Below are 19,185 nucleotides of genomic sequence, written 5' to 3' on the forward strand. Positions count from 1 at the left end.
GACGGAAATATCCGGGCGTAAATTAATTATCACCGAGAAGTCGATCTCTCAAAGGCAGATATTCCTTAATTCACGTAGAAAATAAGTAGAAAGAAGCCGATGGAGAGGTAGAGAGAGAAGAAACTGCTGCATTACTATAATTAAATTTCAAGCATAAGGAAAACACGAGACATTATCTTAATAATAAATAAATAAATTTTCTTATAAAAATTCGACAGCGAAACGAAAAGTTGGCGCAAAACAGAATAATAATTTGATTTTCCAAGATAGTTAAATAAAATATAAAAAAAAATTAAATAATAAAATACTTATATATTTTCCCCCAATATGGAAAATATATTTCATTTTATTTATTATTATTCCTTCAATTTCGAAATTCAATATTTTCTTTTAAAAAATATATAAATAAATAAAAGTGTATAATTTTTCCAGCTTGATTAAAAATTGAATTCCATCTCGGAAAAACACGCGTTTCACTTTGAATTCAAATTGCAAAAATATAAATAATTTTTTTTTCTCTTAAAGATATATATCAATGAATTAGATCTTTTGAGTTATGAGGATCAAATTGGAAAATTTTTGCATCGCGTGGATATTATATTTATATATAAATTTTCGATCCACGTATATATATTATTAATCTACTTATTTATTTATTAGATGAAATTTAGATGAGTCGGCGGAAAAAAATTGCGATATAAAGGCTTTTAAAAGTATTTTCTGAAGAAAAACAAATGTTCTTACAGCCCTATAATCGTCGTGATCTATTTCTCTCAGGAATGGATCGATAGGATCCTAAAATTTGATTAAGATTTATTTATTTTTCGTACTTGTTGATTGAATAATTTTTTTAGGCGTGAATTAGTCATTATTATTGGTTATGGAAGGTATTCCCAACCCTTGGGCTCGCAAGCCCAAGCCCCCACAAGATTGATTACGGCATTCAATTTCTCACGAGTAATTAATCTACAAACCTCAATTAAATACATTATTCAAGGATTAGCAATACTTTGATTCGGTTTTGAGAATGTATGAGAGCTGATAAATGAGCATAAATCAAGGGTGTTCAACATTTTCAATTTTCTGAGCCACTTCAACCCTTTTCGCGGCATACAAGAAAGAAATTACTTAACCCCGTATACGAACTGTTTGATTAACCATGCTTTCTCTTGATTTTCAGAAGGTGCAAAGCAAAAGGTATAGGGAAAAGTGTTTCATTGAAAAAATATCTTTAAAGAATATCTGGGCTTGTCAAAGCAAAAATAAGATACTTTTAAAGAGGCGAGATATTTCGTCAGTGCCGGTGAAATGGTTAATAGGATTGTTAGAAGTATACTTGAAAGGCAAGAAATAGCCGAAAATAACAATTTTAATCCAATTTTACCCTTTTAAGCCGAAAAAAAATTAGCGAAGTATATTATGCTCTTCATTTCGTAGCTAAAACTATGTCACCAAAATCTACCTGAATTAGTATAAATACTGTTTCGAAATTTTGAATATGTCCAAATGGACCGCATTAATAGGCCTATACGTTCTGTGCCTCAGGGATGACAGCTTTAGCATAGATGTTACTAGCAACTCGATAAATGTTGAAATCCCCTGGATGGTATGTATATTGGTATACCGCTATATCATCAAAAGAGATCATTTCCGCCCACTTCTCGAAAATAAAATCTCACCGCGAAGTTATAAAACCATCGTTTTCCAATGCGGCTTCTATATGTGGCCTCTTTGTCCATCTTTCAGAACCCAACACCACCACTTCTCGTGCGATATCGCTCACAATAAACACTGTCCAGCGTATAGTTTCCCAACTGAAAACCCGCAAATTCGTAGGATTCCAAGAGTGTTTTTTTTTGTGTTTTCAAATAATAAAAACAAAAATAATTCATTAGTGCAACTTTAAAAGAAATATTCGTCTTCCGAAAATCTTCCTAGAAACCACACATTAAGGGATTTTCTCGCCAACTTGAAAAAATGCCGAAAACGTCTATTTCTGGTTCGCGTTTTCTCGGAATTTTAGACATACAACTACACGGAATTAGAAGTCTAACGGAAATATCCTAAAGGAAAAGCGAAAGGCTTCTTAAGAAGCAACAAGCTTTAGTTGTTAATACCATAGAGGTTAGTGTCAATCCGAACAATTCTTAACGACAGCTTCGAAGGACAGTGAGAGCTAGAGAGATGGTAATAGGCGAAAGGGTGGGGTGGGGTGCAGTTTTGTCCCCCGCTGATTAGCATTGGCTATCGTTAATGACTCTTAATCCAACTGGTCGTACAGTTTGAGTGCTAATAGAGTTGACGCGAACCGCAGACCGCGACTTACGTCGCCTCCTGTACCCGAACATTTAAACGAATATAAAAACAACTAACTCATTACTGGATTATGTAAATATTGGTCTACACTGCTATTATCAAAAAATAATTGCCACCCACTTTTTTAAAAACAAAATTTTATAGCGACCTTATAAAATCCTATTTTGTCAATGCAGCTTCTATGGCCTCTTTGTCCATCTCTGCAACCACCACCATCACTTCTCGAGCGATATCATCCACGGAAAACAGCGTCCAGTGTAGAGTTTCGCAACTGATAATCCGCAAATTAATTAGATCCACGTGCTTTCTTCTGTTTTCAGATATTAAAAACCAAAATAATTTACTAGAGTGGCTTTAAAATTATTCATATCCGGAAAATTTTCCTGGAAACCATAAAGAACTTTCATGACAACTCGAAAAACGTCGAAAATGTCTATTTGTGCCTCGCGTTCAGGCGTACAACTAAACGAGATTAAAAGTCTAACGGAAATATCCTAAAGAAAAAGAGAAAGGTTTCTCAAGAAGCAACAAGCCTTAGTTCTTAATGCCCTTAGAGGTTAGTGTTAATCCGAACAAATCTTAACGACAGCTTCGAAGGGGAGTGAGAGATAGAGAGAGGGTAATAGGCGAGGGAAAGGGGTGGTTTTTGCCCCCGCTGCTTAGCATCGGCTATCGTTAATGACTCTTAATCCAATTACTTGGTCGTACAGTTTGAGTGCTAATAGAGTTTTCTAACCGCCGACAGCGGCTTGCGTCGCCTCTTTTACCGCGAACCTTTAACCGAAATAAGGAAAAAACTTCACTCACACACACACGCACAACCCTCTCGATTACAGTGTTAGCATTTGCTGCTGATGTTGGCTTGGACGGACACTAGAATTGGTCCGTAGTGAAAAAAAAGTGACCAAAAGGGAGAGAAAAGACTTTTCTGTATTTTTTGCTTCTCTTGTATTCCAGCAGAGACTAGTAGAATCTTCTCTCCACACACACTCTGAGAATCCCGACATTGGGATTTATCCCACGGGAATAAAATGCACTGATTCCGGAACGTTTTACTGGAAATAAAGGGGGGGGGAGGAGGAAGAGGAAGAATAAGAACAGCAAGGGAGTGAGTGGAGGGGAATGAACAGCGGACGCGAACTAGCCTTTGTCCACGTCTGGCCGGACCGTTAAACCTCTTCCTTTTTGCTTCCAGTAAATGACCTGGATCAATGAAATAGATGTGCAAAGGCATTTTGAAGGAGCCACCAAGTGACGATTGGTACAAGTTCCGTACGGTCAATGCCTACAGAAAACAGATGTGTGGAAGGTATGGATGGCTGAGGAGATGACAAGAACTGGCTGGTCATCGTAAAAAAAAGGGCGTAGGCTCCGAGGGGTATTTACAGTGGCCAACAAACGAGTGAATTTGCGAGTATTTGAGTAACCAAAACAGTGACATAGAGAGCAGAGGACCACGTCAGTGAGCGGTCAAAAAAAGTGATCTAGAGCAGTGTTTCCCAACATTTTTGATGTTATGGTAGCATCAGAAGGTCAATTTCAATGCCACCTCTTCATATAATATAAAATGTGTGTGTGTATTTTTTTTTTTTTTTACGATTTCTATATCATAATATATTGAATAAATTAGAATTTCACAGCACAAAATATGTTATTCACACAATTGTAGTAAATGAAAAAATGATCCCGCGGACCCCTTACAAAGTACTCACGGATTCCCCTTGTGTTCACGGACAACAGGTTGAAAAACACTGACCTGAAGAGTATGTAAGTGACCAAAAGAATGACGTGTAGAGCGAAGGACTCAGTGAGTGAATGACCAAGAATGACCTAGAGATTGTGGGAGCTTTGGAGTGGTAATATAAAGATGTGAAAGCATGGAGAGTAACCATAAGTTACCTAGAGAGCATGGGATGACCAAAAGAGGGGATCTAGGGAGCTTGAAAGCATGGATGAATGACCCTCACACAGGTGAAGTTGATAGGGCTCCAGCCAAGGAACGATTCTCATCTTTTTTTTTCACCAAAAAAAATCACTGTAGAAGGGCCACCGTCAAAGATTCAAGCTTAGGGCCCTACTCAGGATGTGGGGTCATGCATGGGAGGGACCGAAAGATAACTTAAAGAACGAAAGATCAGGTCGGTGAAAGACTAAAAGAGTTAGATATATAGTTCGTGAATATTACAGTGACCTAGACAGTGGGAGCATGAGAGTGACTAAAAACAGTGATCAAAAAAGTTTCCAAGGACGTGAGTGACCACAAAATGGCTTAGAGACAAAGGCGTATTTCAAGGGGTGGGGGCTAAGCAGGCTGTAGCCCACTAGTGCTCAACCTTATGGAAAGTGCGGGCCGCTTCATTGGTATGAAAATGTGTTGCTGGCTTCTTAAGTGGTCTAAAAATGGCCAAGAGCCGCTCAAATGCTCTGAAACTGTGCCACAGGTCACTTCAGTGATTTTAAATATTGTGCTGCGGATTACTTAAGTGATGTGTAAATGCATCACAAACTGTTTGAGTGAAGTGGAACTGCACTACGGAGCAGCTTAAGTGCTCCGTAAATATACCGCGGGTCACTTAAATGACCTGTGACTATGCCGCTGGTCCTTTAAGTGATGTGAAACTGCATCGCGCGTCACTTAAGTGATCTGAAAATGTACCACTTTATGAAAATTTATCCATCCCTTGTATCACTTTTAGTGTAGTTTTACAAAATTAAATTAAGGTCATGGGCCAAATCAAATGAATTCAAGGGCCACGTTTGGCCAACGCGCGGGCCATAGGTTGATCATGCATGCTATAGCCCAGCGGTTCTCAAACTTTTTTGACTCGCGGTGCCCTTTCTGGTGTGCAATTTCTATTCCCCGTAGGCCTACTTTTTTATAAGGTGGGTGCTCCTGTTACGGTCATGTTCCCGATATGGCCACCCCTCGATTGTGAGTTTGATAACCAAACATCCGCTGGATGACATCAGCATTCAGTGAGAGGATCTCCTAGAGTGTCACTTGTCCATTTTCCATCCACCCATGCCGAGCAATATAGCATCAGCTGCCTGTTTCGTGTTTTTCCTGTAACCTCTTCTCGCTTTTCTCCGGCAAGTCTCCTTTTTTTTATGTATGTTTTTCAAAAAAAATTTTCATGAAAACCATAGTACTCTATACAGTTGTTAATGCTGATTCGATTGGTGTTGTGGTTGATGGTGTATCTTTTACGAGTTGTTTATAATCAAAAGTTATTCGTAAAACTGACCTGCTCCTCCTGATATGGCCACGGGTGGCCATATCAAGAGCAGGTCAGCTTTTCATCATCTTGGAGCGGGTCATCGTCGTCTGATCCAGATGATTCTCTTGAGGTCGGTGCTCTGTGTACGGATGCAGATGACCCTCCGCCAGGTATTGAATCATGCAACAGCAAATCTTCCAGCTTTGATATACTTCTGCAAACGCCAAAAAGGAAGCGAAAAAACACGAGGGTCATAAGACCAGCCATGAATTCGCGTGGGATCAAGTTGAAAAAAATCTTCTCCAGCCAACAGAAGCTCAGCCGTCTAAACCGAAAAAGGGACCAACCACGAAACAGCCGTTGACCAACAAGCCAAGGAACAAACAGCAACAACGCAGCAAGAACACTACTCAGAAAACCTCAGAAGCTGAAAGTTGGTACTGCAGCCTTTGTCAGGCGGACGAGTCAGGGACGGGCGACTCGGCGTAGTCTGCGGAAATTTCTATGACGAAGAGTGTGTTGGCCTCACTGCTGCTGACATAAAGACATTTTTATCTGTTCCAATTGCGATAAATAATTTGTTTTAACAATCTCAATTTTGTCTTGCACTCTTTTTTTGCAATGATTTCACGATTTTGTTTTTAAATCGAATTGTTAACTTCTTTTTTAATGGAATATCTTGTTTTGAATCCACTTTTGACTAACGGAAAGGATTATTCAGTATCAGGTTTATTCATTATACACAAAAATTATTTAATTTCAGCAAAACTGCCCTATGAAACTTCACTATTCGTACACGTCACTATTCGTAGAACATGGAACAAGGGTGACCATATCATGTGCACATGCTCCTGATATGACCACTTGGTAGACTTTAGGATTTTCGGTTTTTGGACTAGTAAAATGATTTTCTTGGGGAATAAAAATATTTTCCCATATATCTCGGGGAATGTAAAATTTATTTTATGCAAGTCCATTAACCTTACACTATAAGAAAAATAGTTTTGATTTTTTTCGAAACGGCGTCTAGAAAAATTTTCAAACCAAAACATGGCCATATCAGGGACACCCACCTTATTGATACATCAAACTTATTTATTATATATTTTTTATTGTTTTAAAATATTTAGGCCTATAATTATTTTTTTTTTCAAATGAATTGTTTTCTTTTACTCGAGCAGCCGTGGAACCCCCGAGGAGTGCACACGCAGGCCCGATTGAGAACCGCTGCTACAGCCCAAAGGGCATCACGGCAAATTCGAGGACTAAAAGGATATCTCGCGTTAATATATACACGTGCCCCATATCCATGCCCTTTCATTTTATTTTTACTTTTCTCGTCCACTCTTTTTACACGGCACACGCAACGCGAAAAATTCCGCGTAAATCCCACGCGAACGAATGCAATTAAAACAGATTGAGTAATTTTTGTTATTTTTATTATTATCATTATTATTATATATTTTTTCCCCTCGTCTCATTTCTGTGCATTGTTAAAGGACCGAGTACGAAATGAGTCACGAAATGTCCGCTCGCAAAAAAAAGAGTAAAATAAAATATAGAAACATACACTTTTATTATTATTATTATATATGTATTTTCAATGGCTGGGAAAAGGGAGGGTAAAAAGGGCATTTTTTATGCCGTCTCTTATTTTTAACCACCAGTTTTTCTAGTCGTATTCTTTTTAATTAGTCGCGTGCTGGCCTCGCGTCTCTGGGCGAAATGCGATTCTGTCAAAAGGATGCCTTGCCTTTGCCGCACGAACAACACAATATACATTAATAGGTAAAAATGACCAGATCACGTGACTTAAAACCTTTCGGGGCAAATCTCAAAAAAGGACTAAAAATCACCAAATTAACTTATTATGAAGCTAATTTCTGGAATACATAAAGAGATGACCTCACGGGTAGACGCTTTTTGGTTGTCTTGGTATCCAAAGAGAAGCCTAGACTGGGTTCATGGGTGCCCATGGGAATTGTACGTTTGTTTCCAACGCAGAACTTGACCAATTTGTGGCCCAGGTATGTTTCTCTACACCAGTGGTTCTCAAACTTTTGTCACCCGTGGTTCCTTTGCCTAACTCATGGTTCGTCTGCAACTCCCCAAAATAGTTAGTTGATATCTTCAAGTTTTAAAGAACCCCTTCAAAGCATTAAATAGACACACAAATCAGTATCTTTATTACGCTGTGACACCCCTGACAAAGGTAGGTGACGCCCCTAGGAGAAGCGCCGCACACTTTGAGAAACACTGACCATTGTTCTTCCTATCTTTTTGTTTCATCGCCTCCTTTTCAATGTTTTTTTCTTCTCCTCACCCCTCAACTCAAGCTAACTCATAGGATCCCATACTAAACCTTGAGCATTTTATAACTCCCAGGGGGGGCAACATTGACTCACTGCTCCACATCAAGGCTCTAGCCCAAAGCTTTTCTCAACCTTCCTGAACCCAAGGAACAGTAAAATGTTTGAAACAATATTCTGCGGTCCACTATTCATTTTATATACTTACGGTCCACTATTTCACTATATGATTTTTTTATACAATTACCCCATTTTTTTCAACGAAGCTGATTTAATTTTTACTGAAGAATAAATATTAATCTAAAATACGTATTTGTCAGGTTCAAAGTTTTTTTCTTAAACTACATTTCTAATCCCTGCAATTTCCAGTAGCCCTACCCTTATTTCTCATATATTGTTAATTTCTCAGGAAATTTCAACAGCTAAAGATTTTACTTACGATGGCAACGTTTTTGGTGACAATTGACGATATTCCGTATTTTGCCGTATTCAAGACTCCTATTTCCCGTATTTTTCTGAATGAAATATGGCCACAAATTCATGAGAAATGCTTTTTTTCGTGAAAATATATTTTTATCTACTTCGATTTGCAAGAGCGGAAGCTTTTATTTCCCCACCCTTCAGCAAATTTAGTAATAATTAGTGAATTAGAGATAAATTTCTCTTCTTTTTTTTGTTATAATTAGCGATATAACGTATTTATATAGGATAGTATTTTCCCCTGGATAAGATATGGTTACTTTGAGTATGATGGTGTAATTTTTATTCAAATAAAAAAGAATATTTCTAGTATTGTTCACAAAAATGGGACAATGTCTTATTCAGCAAGAATTAAATTATCAAGTCTTCCTGAGGACCACCTGTTCAATCGTCGCGGACTATAGATTGAGGAAACGCTGCTCTAGACTATTATGGAGGAGGGGAATTGACTTTTTTGTTTTACACATTGAAAATCAATTGATGAGACACTAAAAGTCTTGGCCTGCTGGTCCTCATAATATTGTTCAAAGCAGCACTGCATGGGCCTTGCAATGACGAGACTGGCAGCGTTATAGTCAGACAGTTCAGTAATACAACCTTGCATATTTTCATTTAAAAAACGTATTTACTAGAAAACTTATTTATTAGGGACTGCGCTGAAAGTCTTGGCCTGTAATCCTCCCGAAAGTAATGGGTTAGGCGCAAGGCGTAATTTCAGCATGGGAAAGTGGTGCATTTGTCCAAGGCTTCTATAACTTTAGCCCTCAAAACTCAAACATGTATTCATTCTTCTCAGCCACCTCGTTGGGCATTTTGCCTGTTGTGGCGTTGTATTTGTATTCATTCAATAAATGTCTGACCATTTTCGCTGGGGCCTCTTATTCCTGCTTTGCCCAAGGCCTTTTTGTGTTGGAAACGGGCCCCTGACTAGGTGCCCCACTTAAAGATATGGTGTCACATATTTTTCATATATGACACTTACATAAAAGATAGAATTTCAAGCTATTTCAGAAATTAAAAAACTTAATCATAATCAATGTATTTCAGTTCAGTTTCACAGCCCCTGATATTTTATGGCCCGGTACGATCGGTCCTTTCCCAGCAGCTTACGTCTAGCCCTGTATATTTTAAATCATTTATATTTTCCAATCCGTTTTTCTAACCATTCCGCAAATTTCCATTGGTATCCCAAAAAAAATTTATACATTAGAGAAATAAATACAAGTGTTTGTTTAGATTACATGGAACAGTTTTGGAACGCATCAAGGGTTCCGTGTGAATAACTATGTACTTATGGATTGTGGACACTTTAAGATCAAGACTCTCAAGGTATGTTTTGGTTATTCGAAATAAACAATAAGCGTTAAAATCGTATTATTCCGAGTGCGGAAATGCGAGAAAAAACCATAATATTTCACACGGTAGTCATTATAAAGAATACCATCAAGACCAACCATGGCTCCCGTTCCGTCTCCAAAGGAGATATAAACGATATAAAGAACGGCAGGGTGAGTTCCAGAACCGAAACCGTTACATAAATTTATCGACAAGTCCCCGCAAGGGCCTCCCAACACTGCCTAAAACGTAAATACCGAATCTTAAATAAGTGCTACTATTACACCGTGGTAAAAGGATATGGTAACGATGACGAATGATTTTCTTCTACGGAACATATCACAGAAACATAGCTATAACGGCATGTTGCCGGGTCGCCGACGTTTTACCCGAAATTTTCGAGGAATGCTGCTACCAGAAGAGAAAATTCCCAAACTTCACCTCAGAATTTATAATGTTTAGCTTTTTTCCAGCTGTATGAAACGTACGCATAAGAAAGCGCTGGTTTAATGGTGTGTTGGATGACATATATTATGGTTGTTAACCTTTAAACTCCGTTAGGGAACCAAGTTCGGGAAAACAGATGGCGATTGAAATATAACTTGATAGTATTTCGGCTGTGTGAAATGGATCAACGACAGATTGTAACCACTCACACGAGTACAAAAACTTAATAAAAAAAAATAGACAATATACACGAAGGATTCCTCTGACCATCCTCGAACGTTGACCACTAAAGCGCAAAATACTATCATCAGATACTCGATGTCATTTATGCATAAGAAGGGGTCCGCGTATCACAAAAATACTGCTCCAGAATAGGCGGGACCGCCTTTAGGCGTGTACGACAAGCGCAGTCACACCGGGCCCCCGCCACACAATAATAGAAAATACTACCAATTGAATAATTTTATGTAGGCAAACAAGGTAACTGTGCTACAACCATGAAAATGTTATGAATATTCCAAGTAAAATATTAGTAAAAACTCATGCCATGAAGAGGGGCTCCGCAGGCCGCACCAGGTCTAGTAAGAATGACCCTGCGTTTAAACCTGCCCCTCTTTCCCAAAGGGGAAACTATCGGCTCTAGCCTTTGACGGGAATCAACTCTTTTTGTTTTTAATAAAAAATCAATTGAGCAGGCCCGATAAATTTCTTAGCTTGCAGGTCCATCAAAAACTTTGTTACAGGGTGCCCGTGCACGGTTCTCACTGACAGAGCTGAGGCCTGGTTGCGATCAAGTGATCGATATTGTATATTTTCAGTTCTTTCAAAATATAAAATTAATAGAAAATGAATATAAGGACCTGTAAAGAGCCTTGTCCTGGGGGAAGGGCTTGCCGATAAGCCTGTGTAAACGCCTGACGTAAGTGTTGCACCTAAGGATATGGGACAACCGAGAGTTTCTGGGGTCCTGTCTTGTTAATACGTCGCATGGCGTATATAAATCTGTAGAATTTCAACCTATGACTTCTAGGGAAATAAAGCCGAAATGTAATTAATATACAATATAATCAACGTATTTTAATTCAGTTTCACTGGCCCTGATATTTTGGGAATGGGTGAAATCGCACCATTCGGTGTACCTACCCTATGTATATCCAGCCCTATGTATATTTAAAATTATTTTCCAACTGGCGCTCCTAACCTATTTCTAAGAGGTTCTGCATTTCCATTAATGTTGCAATAAAAATATGTATATTAGAGAAATACTAATTTTTATTCGGATTCTATGTAAAATGGACAACCGACAGATAGTAACCACATGCACACTCACACGATTGCAACAACAATATCTACAAAGGATTTCTCTGATCATCCTCAAACTTTTCTGGTTGACCGCTGAAGTGCAGAATATCATATCACCATCACGTGAAGCTCATACCTTTTATTCCGTTCATGGACCGTTTGTGACACACGCTTGTGTGACACCCGTGCCACTTGCCAATGAAATTAAAACCCTCACACACACACACCAAGCATAACCAAATAGCTATTCCAAACGATATTCGCATCACAATGAACTTAGTACAGTAGATGCCGCTTATTAGAATTACTGATAATGTTATCATTCGGGTATTTTTATCCCTTTTGCAAAGTACGAAACGGTCCATTATCATAACATGGGGAAAAATATTCGTTTTTGTTATCGGGATATCGGTTAATGTTATCAATTTTTTTCCTTCGAAAATTTTTCTTTTCCCGTAGTTTAAAGCTAAGATTGAACCAGACTCATTTTTTCCCTATAAAAGTCATCGTTATCAATCTGCAAGACTATGTAGAAAGCTCCCTTATTGACAAAAATTTCCATACTTAGATTACTATATCCTAATCGGGCCGTAATAGCCGCTATGATCCATATACGTGTTGCGCTAAAGTTTTTTCAGTGGTCAGTTCATGGTCAGTTTCTTGCAACTGACAACTTTCACAGTTCCTCGGACGGAAGATATTTAGATCAAAATCTATAGAACGTACCATGCATTGTAAAAGGTATCGCAATTCGTAATACACTTTAGACCAGTGTTTCTCAATCGTCGTGTAGCAGCTCGGTACCCGACCCTGACACCAGTCACGCCGGGCCGTGAGTGATTCGCAGTTTCATTTTTTCCATGAATTTCGTGCGGGCCGGGCCTTTCGTTAACAAAAATGAAAATTTATCGGGCCGTGGGCTTCTAAAGGTTGAGAGAACCACTGTTTCAGACAGTTCCATTCTAACTCCTCACAATTTCTGAATAAAAAAAATATTTCAGCTTAAAGGAAGGAAAATCCCGTTTTATAACAATATTACAAAAATGGCACGATTTAACATTTTGAAACCTATGTGGGAAAGAAAAATGAAGTTGTCCCATTTCCACACGTCCCGTTCGACCAAACGTGACACATAATCATCGTACTTACAACCGGAATTTTTTAGGATATAGTTATCAATTGGTTATTGTTATTAAAAACCCCCGAGTCCTGGTGCGATCGCATTAAACAGCGTGGGAATGCACTGCATTTCAGTCGAGGATTATTTCGAGCACCAATTTCCAAGACTCAGATTTCAATTCCATATGTTGTTCTTCGACAGTGTCTATCAGGGGTACAAAAAAAAACGAGAACACTTACTTTAGGGAGGGGTTTCGTTGTCTCGTACCCAGTGCCCTCTTAACGCATGGGCCCACCCGGTCACGGCCCTGGAGCCTCGAGTGAAAAGGTGCTCCCATGAAAATGAGATTTGGTGGAAATTTTCGAGAGCAAGCATACAATCTGGTAGGAAGACATTTCCAGCCAGGTAGGGCCCTCGCCGTAACTCTGCCGCAGAACTTATCCCGTTGCTTAAGTCTCTCTCAGCCCAGATAGATATGGGCCTCAGAAAAAACCACTTAGCCCGAGGGCTTACGATGTTCTTAAGACGGCCCTGTTTTCACTCAGAACGTCCACCACCCTCGATTGGTTTTAATGGATTTAGTTCGAAGTAAGATAAAATACAAAAAAAAAAAACATTGCTTTTATATAGCAGAAGGGGGGGGGGGGTTGAAAACCCATATCCTTCTTATAATTAGATCGCGAGTCGGTTAATTTGGATTCCATGTAAAATTGAACTATTGACGCGGTAGCCCAGGTCGATAAGATACTCGCCTAAAGTACCAAAGGATGTTTAGAGGTGCCGCATGTTCGATACCCGGTTCGTCCTTGTCAAAAAACTTTCCTGACACGGGTACAACAGAAACGGCGACATGACCACAGCAAAAAATTGCCACCGTAGGGAGTCCCCCATTGAGGGGTTAGCGCACCAACCTCTTGATGAATATAAAAATTACGCCTGCCGATCGGCAATAAATTGTAGGTCCCGGTCTAATTAGCCCTCGCGTGCAGAAAATGACCGCGGTGCGACAAAAAATGATCAATAAGATAATAACACTTACACAAACACACGTACGATTGCAACAACAACATTCACAAAGGTTTCTTCTGATCGTCCTAAAACTTTTCTGGGTGACCACCGAAATGCAGAATATCGTATCACCATTACGGAAGCTTATAACATTTATTCCGTTCATGGGGCATTTGTGGCACACGCTCCTGTGACAACCGCGCCACTGCCAATCAAAACAAACCCCTTACACTCACATACTCCAAGCATAACCAAATAGTTATTCCAAACGATATTTGCAAGTGAACTTAGTATTCCAAGGCGGTTTTTTTGAGTACGAATTTTCAAGACTCGGATTTCAATACCATATGTTCTTCATCAGTTTCTACCGGGGCACAAAAAAAAGAACACTTATTACTTAAAGGGGGGGGGGGGTTCGTTGCCTCGTACCCAATACCTCGTACCTCCACCACCGTGGCTTGGTTTTAGTGGATTTAGTTTGAATGGGGACTGAGGCGTCAACCGACCACCCACCAGAGAAAAGACTGCTGAAGAGTAGGGTGAAAGAAACAGTGTGGGAAAAACCCCATAAAAAAAGTATAAGATAAAAGACCCCCCCCCAAAAAAAAAAGGAATATAACGTATGTAGTAGTAGGTGGGGGGCTCGAACCCATATCCTTCTTATAATTAGATCGCGGGTAGGAGCAGCAGTTGCTTTCTTTTTTGTACATTTTTGCTGGTTTTTCTTCTCTGTATGTGCCGCCATTGGACGCGGTTTTCCATTAGTGGCGTCATACCACAATTAAAAGCACTCTTTCCCCATTAATGGACGGTGCATTATCTTCATTACCGAGACTGGACGAGGGGGAAAAAGACCGAAAACTTCAAATGATGCAATTAATGGCAAAAATGCAACTCTAATGGAACTGGCACCGGAACAAAGAACAAACGAGAAAAATAACAAGTAAAAATATACGGTATATAACATAATAATATTAAGTAAAAGGAAATTATATATAAAATAAATTAATAATGTCGAGTAAATACCGTCGTCTTTACTCGGAAATGCTTGGCTAATCTGGAAAAGAGGTAGGTCGTGCAAAAAACTGATGTAGTACCGTCTTCTTAAAGCAACATGGTGCTTTTGACTCTTCAAATTTTTAGGCTGGAATTGCCCAAAAACCTCAAACTTTTTCTTTCTTTCTACATTACATTGCAATTTAAATTGAAACTTCAAATTTCGTGTTTCTATCTTTTCTAGTTCATAAGACGAGCTCAGAGTTTGATTATTTTGACAGTCACTGACTGATCATCAAAAATTTGAGGCAATTTTCTCGCAGTTCTAGAATCTAAAGATTTAGTGTAAGGGTAATTTCTAGGATATAAAGCGAGAGGAAAAATTAAAAATCCAGAAATTTTTGGTATTGTAAATACCGTAGTCTTTACCTGGAAATGCTTGGATTATCTGTAGAATAGGGCAGGTCCGGCAAGCACAAATGCAGTAGGACTACTGTTTTCTCAAAGCAACTTAAGGTAATTTGGACCCTCCGTATTTTTAGACTGGAATTTTCCAGAAATCTGAAACTTATTTTTACATAGAGGACGCTACGCAAACTAAACAAAACTTGAAAAATTTATGTTTCTATATTTTTTAGTTCATAAGATATTTGAACTCAAAGTTTCGTTATTCTGACAGTCACTGACCTCTGCCTCCTAACCAGATCGTGGCCCGCTGCTCTGTCTCAATGAAGAGATATAATCAGTTACTGACCGATCATCAATAATTTGAGGTAATTCTCGCAGTCCTGGAATCTAAAAATTTAATGTTAAAGTAATGTTTGGGTTTTTAAGTAAAGAAAAATTAAAAAAAATCAGGAAATTTCTTCTTCACTACAATTTATGGAGAACATGTTTCCGGAAGTTTTTCGACGGGGTTCCAAAAAAGGGATTTCTCGAAATGGCAATATCATTTTGTACGTTTTCGTGAGTAATAAGGTTTTTTGACGAGTGGGTATCTGACTTTATATGATAGAATAATGAACAAAATTTTAATCAATTTGTTCAAAAGAACTTGAAGTAAAAAAAGAGACAAATTACAGAGAGAAGTGAAATCCTACCAAAAACATTTCACGTAAAAATGTACAGATAAGTCTCGAGATTCTCTACACGTGAAAAGTTCATTGACGTGAAAATGCTATTTTATATAAAGCCAAGTATAACGCTCTTGTTAACTCTGACACTTGGCACTTGTATTTTTACAAATCAATTCAAGGCGCCACATCTTCAAAGATTATTTTATGATTTGACAAATTACGCAGCATATGAATGTGTCGGTTGTTGATTACATGTTCGTATTCACGTCTATAATAAAAAAATTATATAAAATAATATTTATGTATGAGAAGTTAACGTAGGACTATATGTATTTATAACATGGATCTGCCATGAATAACATTGCAAACGGTGTCATAAATTTTCATGTAAATGTAAAGTCACAAGATGAAGAGCCTTGGAGTGATTTGCGAATCAGTGTCAGAGAGAGTTGACAAGAACGCTAGAATTAACTTTATATCAGATATGCCACATCATTTTTATGGGTAAAGAATCTCGGGACTTGGCTGATGAGACCGTATGTTTTCCGTGAAAATGTCCCGAAGAAGGACGTTGATGATAAAAATATTGCTGCCTGAAGATCATGGTTCGAATTTTTCGCTGTATGCACTTTTATAACGTTTAGAACCATCACGGTCCGTTTTCGATGGTTATTATTGACGAGTAATGTTTCATGTACGGGATATGCCAACGTGATTTAGAAATTTTTGAGGAAGTGAAAAAGAAAACCAAGAGATTTGAAAGTGTGCGGTTTTCCGTATCAATGTTTGTTGATCCGGTCAAAGATCCAAAGTAATTTCTAAACGAAGTTCCACGGCAGTTTAGGCACCGCCAGATCAAGTTAGATACCAGAAATGCCACAATATATTTTGAAAAATGAAATTGTATTGCAAATAGTATCAGGTGTCATGATATTATAGCGTGCCGATGAAGTTCCTCGAGATCAAGCACGAATGCCGCGAAATGTTTGAAATTCTCATTCATCTAATGCCAACCAAGTCTGCCACCACGATCATGAAAGGTTTTGAAATACCTGGTCTAGTCAGTTAATTAATATCTGGTTCATATCATAAGAGGTTTCTGTGGTCATTCTCATAACGCATTCGTCGCCCCGCCGCGCAGGTGTATCTGCCAGCGGTCTGTCCAGAATATTTTTGTAGATTCCTGTTTTTGTGAAACATTTTCCTCATTTTTGTCAAAAGGATCATTAATTTGGTAAAAATGAGAAAGTTTTTGGAAAGCGAAATAATCTAGTCAATTCATTATAAAAGAAACGAAACGCCAAATATGTGGTTTCATTAATTTGTACTTTGGGGTGGGTTCGTTTTTCAGATCCAGAATTTTTTGAAGGGTTCGTTTTTAAATTAAAATTCAGATTTTTGTAAAGGATACGTTTTCAGGTCCGAAATTTTGTGAAGAGTCCTGAAAATGGACCCGAAGTTTGGTTGGCAGACCACATCCTAGAATGGGGCCCGATTAGGCCAAGATTTCTCACTAGTCTATTTGTTGTCACGTAAAAGAATTAAGAAAATAGCAAGGTTTTCACACAGGTCAGAGGGCTGAAACCCTGTTGAAATACCTAATGTCGGGCTATGACATGGGTAACGTTGAAAAGAGCATTCCGAATTTTGAATAATTTAAAATTTTCCAGTGACAAACTAACGTTAACATTCACTTTTTTCTACAAAAACATAATTAATAATTCTAACTAAACAATATCTAGTCTTTTAGTTTTTATTCACCAGGCAGCTCTAGTTTCCGAGTCCAAGGGGGAAGATAGATTTCACTTTAACATCACGATAGATAAATACAATTTCTGATTTAAAATTTATATAATTCAAAAATAATTAACAAAAATTTAAAAAAAGAATTGAATTTAACGAATCAAATTTCAAAGCGAATGTAAAAGAAACCTGACGTAGCTTTTCCTTTTGTTTTGAATCTGAGTTCTATCACGTTAGAAGTATGAAAATTCGCATAAATTTCAAATTTTAGAAATTTTTAAATAGAAAACAATCATCTGATAGTTAAGGTTGAAATCTCTAACAATCGCACTTCGGAAATTCACGCGCTAATTTTGAAACGAGAACGCGGCTACTCAAACGGTACTTCCGATCGCCAACTCGAGAACCACGCATACAAAAGTCATGTCGTGTCGTCTACAATTACACACAAAATTCCAAAAGAAAAAAAATTCAAATTATCAAATTCCAATTATCAAGGAAATTATACGACAATAATTATTTAAAAAAAACGAAAGTAAAACAGTACCTTTTATGGCAAGCTCACATCCAGGACCCCAAATAAAAGGCATGGCTCGGTAAACAGACAAATAGTAGACAGGCGAAATCCAGCCAGCGTAAAATAATTAATTTTTCTTAGAAAAAAAATCACATTTTTTTTAGGAAATCTTCGAAAATCGTTGATATTTGTACTTTTCGGATATTAAAATAAATTTTCTTTTCCCGTCTTTTTTCCACACAAGAGCGAACATAAAAAGAAATGTCTCGAGAAGTTCGGATGATATTTTCTTTTTGTTTAAGAAAACGGCACTTTTCTTAGAAGAATAATAATATATATATTTTTTTTTTCAGATGCAAGTGATAATGATAACAATAACAACGAGCAGCGGTCAAGTCAAGAAAATAATAAGAAAGGCATCTGAGCAGTATTTCATTTACCCACGTATAATAATAATGAAATAGCGAAGATGAATCCCCGAAGACGACCAACAACGTTGTGATGCAACCGACCGGCCGGTCCGGCGGCTGACGACCTACTCAACATGGCTCCGTGTCGGTCGTCTGTTCGCTTCTCTATAATGCCGGGGACACTCTTCTAGTTTTCCCCGATGGAAGCAGATACCTTTGGCGCGATTATTGGCACCTTTATCGCCAAATCTACGGGTTTTTTTTTTTTTTTTTTGTCCTCCTCCACGCTCTCGCCATCACGCGCGCCGCCACACGCAACCCGCCAACTTCTTCCTCTCGTCGGCTCGTCCCGTACTGAATGATTTTGTTAATTAGAAAACGTCTTCGGAATTAATTTTTTTGTTTTCAAATTTTTTCGATAATTGTTTTCTTTTTCCGAATTTTTTCGATAATTATTTTTTTTTTTCGAATTTCTTCGATAATTATTATTTTCGAATATCTCCGATAATTTTTTTTTTTGAATTTCTTCGATATAATTTTTTTTTTTTTTTGAATTTCTTCGATATAATTTTTTTTTTTTTTTGAATTTCTACGGTAATTTTTGTTTTCAAATGTCGTCGAAAATTATTTTTGTTTTTTCAAATGTCGTCGAAAATTACTTTTGTTTTTCAAATGTCGTGGAAAATATTTTTTGTTTTCAAACGTCCTTCAAATTTCTTCGACAATTATGTTTTTCAAATGTTGTCGAAAATTATTTTTGCATTCAAATGTTGTCGAAAATTATTTTTGCATTCAAATGTTGTCGAAAATTATTTTTGCATTCAAATGTCGTCGAAAACTTTTTCGCTTTTAAAATGTCATCGAAAACTTTTTTGTCTTCGAAAATTGTTTTTATTTTCATATTTATT

The 19,185-nt window shown here is 37.7% G+C and overlaps 1 protein-coding gene across 8 annotated transcripts in view; it reads right to left on the bottom strand.

The window, feature by feature from the left end:
* LOC149072421 (zinc finger homeobox protein 4-like) overlaps positions 1 to 19,185 on the bottom strand; it is a 270,194-nt gene that overhangs the window by 160,570 nt on the left and 90,439 nt on the right. For 2 of the 8 annotated variants that reach the window (XM_089246748.1, XM_089246744.1), the window contains exon 1: positions 17,898 to 18,503. The exons of 4 other annotated variants lie outside the window; for them this stretch is intronic. The gene's annotated coding sequence lies outside the window, so the exon portion shown is untranslated. Of the gene's footprint in view, positions 1 to 17,897; positions 18,504 to 19,185 lie in introns of those variants that run through there. 2 more of the 8 variants (XM_089246750.1, XM_089246753.1) reach the window with 2 other exon arrangements.

Source organism: Pholcus phalangioides, unplaced genomic scaffold (genome assembly GCF_987345545.1).
Source record: "Pholcus phalangioides strain wild (caught in Gottingen) unplaced genomic scaffold, Ppha-v1.0 ptg000017l_1, whole genome shotgun sequence".
NCBI classification, from domain to species: domain Eukaryota; kingdom Metazoa; phylum Arthropoda; class Arachnida; order Araneae; family Pholcidae; genus Pholcus; species Pholcus phalangioides.